This window comes from Arachis duranensis, chromosome 3 (assembly GCF_000817695.3).
Source record: "Arachis duranensis cultivar V14167 chromosome 3, aradu.V14167.gnm2.J7QH, whole genome shotgun sequence".
NCBI classification, from domain to species: Eukaryota; Viridiplantae; Streptophyta; class Magnoliopsida; order Fabales; family Fabaceae; genus Arachis; species Arachis duranensis.
The window spans coordinates 54,331,436-54,336,726 of NC_029774.3; the positions used below are offsets into that span (position 1 = coordinate 54,331,436).

General features: G+C 31.9%; 1 long non-coding RNA gene across 2 annotated transcripts in view; it reads left to right on the forward strand.

Annotated features, from left to right (window-relative positions):
- The window catches only part of LOC107479436 (uncharacterized), a 29,048-nt gene extending 27,643 nt beyond the window's left edge, over nucleotides 1–1,405 (forward strand). For both annotated transcript variants that reach the window (XR_008007344.1, XR_008007345.1), the window contains exon 2: nucleotides 1,126–1,405. This is a non-coding gene — a long non-coding RNA (uncharacterized LOC107479436). The remainder of the gene's footprint in view (nucleotides 1–1,125) is intronic.
- Nucleotides 1,406–5,291: the final 3,886 nt, after the last annotated feature.

Below are 5,291 nucleotides of genomic sequence, written 5' to 3' on the forward strand. Positions count from 1 at the left end.
TTGAAACTTGATTTCAAAGTGAAATGAATAGAGAAAATGATTTATGGCTTAAATGCCGATTTCATAATTTGATGATTTTGAATGTGGAAGTGCTGTTTTGTTGTGAGCCAGAATGGCTGTGTATGATTATGAATATTGGCTGGTTCTGGATTGAACTGTGAGCCGGAATGGCTGTGTATGCTATGAATATTGGCTGGTTCTGGACTAAACCGTGAGCCGGATGGCTGAGATGGATGTTGATCCACGGATGAGAATGAATGCATGTATATGCTGAATTATTGATAATTGTGATTTGCACTTCCACTATCTGAGATACGAGTTTCCCTGGGTAGTAGCAGTGGCTAGCCACCACGTGCTCCAGGTTGAGACTTGATACTCTGTTGACCCTATGTCGTAAGTGTGGCCTGGCACTGTGAAAGTCCCGGATGAACTCGCCCCCGAAATATTCACCAGTGAGGGTGATGGATATGGATCATGTTTATGATCAAGTTTATGATGAGTATAACTCGAGTTGGGGATGCGCGACAGAGGGACAGTCCAATGGTTAGCTACCAGGACTTGTCGGGTTGGTTCTATAACCGATAGATGATATCATCAGCCACTAGGGACAGGCATGCATCATATGCATCTATGTGACATTGTTTGGGTATGCATATTGTACTTGGTTTGCCTATGTGATTAACTGCTAATTGTTCTACTTGCAATAACTGTTTGTGTTTGCATCTTCCTACTTGTGTTTGCATCTGGAACTCTATTGGATTGTGGTGGATTGGTTGTGGTTGGATTGTTTGGGCCTAGGGCCGTAGTTGAATGAGATGGACCGATGGTTGATTTCGGTTTTGTGGTTCTGGTCTGGAATAAGATATGAAAGGTTATTTTGGTTCAGTATAGATAAACCTTTTTGAAATGCTTTGATGTTTTGAGAATTGAACAGTTCCTCTTTTAGAAAAGATTTCTGACTTTACTTTTATTGTAAACTGTTGTTTTTGAAAAGAGGCATAAGATGGTTATTAATCACTGGTACGATTTATCTTCATGTATCCTATTACAGTAATTCCCAAAAATCCTCTACTGAGAACCCTTTCGAGGATGATGTTCTCACCCCCTACATTTTTTCCCTTTTAGGATTTGGGCGCAGAAGTTATGAAGAGTTTAATTATTTGTTATTGAGATGCTCTGTATTGCTTTAGATTATTATTTTTGTACCCTCGCCTTTATCTTGATATATTCTGTGAGAGGGATAGGAATTGTACTGGATAATGTTTGTAATATTATTTATATATATGTATGTATATATATATGGATGTACTCTTTATGAGTTTCTGTAAGTTGTATGGTATGTATGGACGTACGTTGTATGGCGAAAGTATTTTTGGGAATGGTATTGCGGTTTAAAGTTTTTAAACAGGCTCATATTTTAGTATTAAATAGTATAAGTGTCGTCGTAATGTCCGAGCTATCAGAGTTGCGCAGCCGGAAGCGTGAGCTTTGGTAGTTAAGGTGTTACAATAATTAAATTTGATATAATTATAGCAAGTATCTAGAATTAATAATAACATAATAGTATAATTTTAAGTTGTATAATATAATAAAAAAATATAGTAATTTATGTATGCTTCCTATATATCAATAATATTATATATATTTATATATCTCCTCTTTTAGCTCTTTCCTAAAAATATTGGCATATAATTAATGTTGATAACATATACATTGAGTAAGTATCTCCGATATATATATATATAAGGATTAATAGTGAATTGTTACAATTATTTATCATCTAGAAAATTCGTACCTCGGACATAGAATTTCTTCTGTTTATTATTTTTCATACCTAAGGGATACTAACTATGATTCTATCAACAATATTACCTATGGTAGATTATGTAATGAAAAATTTGAAAAATAAAATCAAGATTTATAAGGTTGTGGAAAGTCACATCCAAATTTGACAAGAACAACACGACTTACATAGAAATGATTCTTATGGATGATAAGGTAAGTTGATTATTTTCCATGATTCTTTCAAGTGATACTAGGTCCATTTTATAAATATTTTTTGTTTATATTTTAAGTTTATTTGATAAGTAAATCCTTGCACGAATAAAAAACAGTGCGATTTTATAGATTTATAAGGACATACTAATAGCCTTTATATTTAATTTGTTTTAGAGTGTGATAATAGCCAATATGTTTGTTGGTGGATTTAACTATTACTATATTATTTATAATCACATTCAGTATATATGTCTGATTTATTGAATAAAGTAGATTACTAAAACCGATTAATAACTATTTTAGAGTTAATCCAATTAACACTAAATTAAAAAAAAATAATGCATAACATATTACTTTTTATTAATAAAATTATTATAATTCAAATTAATTTTAAAAAATAATTTAAAATTATAATTTCAATCTTATCACGTGCATTGGCACAGGTAATTATACTTGTTACAAACTAATAATGGAGCAAACCAATTTGGATTGGTTAAGCAGTTAGTTCACTCGTCTGTTTTGTTGGGAGTTCGAATTTCATTTTGTACATGTAGTAATTTATTGGCTAACGATAAATTCTTAAATGGAGCTCTGATCCACAACGTATTAGTCTTTGGTTTGTCGGATTAAAAAATACCATGAAAAAAAATGTAGCAATTGGAGTTTTTTTCATGGATTGTTCGTGCAATTCGTTATCATAGCTTGGAGTTAAAGTTGGTCTTCTCCAATTATATTTAACTCTTTATAAAATTGTATGTTATATATAATTTTTTTAGAATAAATTTGTAGGATAGAAGTGGAAGAAAATTGTCTAATGACAGTACCTTTTCAATCCTTTATTTTCAGGAAATTGCAAAATAATAAAAGAATGTATTATAGAATAATTAGATTTAATTGATTGATTGTTTGAATAGTTTGTTTTGTGAAAAATGCAAATGATATCTAATGATGGCCTCTAATAATGTTGCTTTTGTGTGTGTTTGTGTATATATGACCGTGCATAAAATTCTAGTTACTCTCAAAATTTTGGGAGAAGTCTATCACTTTAATTTTGATATTTGTTTATTAATTAGTTTGTTAGTTTTCAAATTATTAAACGACTAATGTCTAAATCTATAAAATGATATTTTAGTTTTTAATTTAAACTACCAAAACTAAAAAAAAAAAATGATTTGTTTTATAAATTGTAAGTTCAAAGACTAAAAAACTAATAAATAAAATTAAAGAATTAAAATATCATAAGATTTTACCAATTTAAATCAAGATACATAAATATACCAATTTATACCTTTAATATCATTTTTACAATCAACAAATGTGCATGCATGTGAGCGCGTATAAGTGAAAATATTAGAAATAAATTAAATTTATTATATTAATAATAAATATATTTTTTACATGATTATTACTAATATATATAATTATAACAATAATTATTGAAGAGTATTTTAATTAAATAGACTAAAGTGTATATTATTTGTAAGATTGTGAGAATTAATATGGTCAATAAGGGAGAGATTTATATCAACATACTTTTGAATGGCAAGAGCCTCCATCTAATCGAGAAGGGGGAGATTTGTTAAGTTTTTTCTTTTCTTTGTGAGGCCCAGGCAACATTTTGAGGGTGTCTTTTTATACCCATTGTGCCACAACTCTAATCAGATTTTTGGGGTTATTGAGAGCGAGAAAGTATAGCCACCAAAAGAGAGAGAAGAGGAAAAACATAATCTTCGTTTTTATCCAAAGCAGTAAACTTCAAATGGCAGTTTCTCATTAGTGACCGTTGGATTGGCTTAAAATTTTAACTGCATGTTTCTCTCATCTTTTTCTTCATTCTTAACGGTGGAGATGTTGATTAGAAGTCTGTAGTGAGAGAAATTAGTTTCACAAGAGAGAAATTAGGGTTTTCATTTTTACACAGAGCAGTAATCTTTGAACGGCAGTTTCTCATTCTTTCACCATTGGATCAACGTGAAATTTGAACTATAGATTTTTCACATTTTGTTCTTCATTCTGAACGGTGGAGATTTTGATTGGAAGTTTACAGAAAGAGAAATTGGCTTCGACAACAGCTCTGTTTTTTGGGTACTTTTCATCTTCTTGCTTTTCATTTATAAGCTTTGGTGCTTTGATGTTTTTGTTAGTATTGCAAGTGTGAGGAGTGTTGAAGTTAGTCCCACATCAAAGAAAGCATGGAAGAGTGAGGAGTTTATAAGATGAGAGACCCATTAACTTGACACCTTAAGGTTTTGAGTTGGATGTGGTGTCTTCTCATCTTATGTTCTCTCACTTGATTCCTCCCCGAAGTCTACGCGGTTGTCGAGAGGTCTCCACGGTCGGCCCAACAAAGTGGTATCAGAGCCGATGGTTAATCGGTCTGGTGGTTTTAAGGGGTATTCAAGGTGAAGTATCGAAAGTCTTCCCGGCAAAGGTGGTCCGGGCGGCGTGTCCCGCGGTATTTTGCGGCAGTGTGATGGACGAATACTCGTAGTGGTGGAGGAGTTAGAGGGGAGTTGATGCTTGATGTGGAGACTCACACTTGAGGGGGAGATTGTTAGTATTGCAAGTGTGAGAAGTGTTGAAGTTAGTCCCACATCAAAGAAAACATGGAAGAGTGAGGAGTTTATAAGATGAGAGACCCATTAAATTGACACCTTAAGGTTTTGAGTTGGATGTGGTGTCTTCTCATTTTATGTTCTCTCACTTGATTTCTCCCTGAAGTCTCCCCGGTTGTCGAGAGCTCTCCACGGTCGGCTCATTTGATTATACTGGAACTATTTTGTTAGTCTGAATTACCCGACGGTATGTTCTTGTATTGCTTCACTAATTTATATATAAAAAGGTTATTAGAGAGTATTTTAATCAATTGGATTAAAATATATATTATTTAATTTTTATAAGAGAAAAAATATACGTTAAAAATAAAAGAGTGAGGAATGTGAGAAAAAACAAAAGTGTCAATTTCTCATATTAATTTGATCAAGCATATACTATATAGACTTTGTTTTTTCCCAGTAAAACCTTATTTTACCTGGCATTCCATGAACAGACATTATTTCTGAAATTGTCGTTCAAGCCATATTTTGCAAACGACAGAGAGTCTGGGACGGGTCTCAGATTTTATTCACAAGAATGTGAAAAATTCAATATATACTAATTACATATCATAAACTCAAAAGTTCAAAGTGAAAGTGAAAGTGTTACTGTGAGATCTTTTTGTTGTTATTATTTATTTATTAAGAGCTACTTATATAAAGAAGTCTAAAATATCTTTTTTTAAATATTTTTAATAA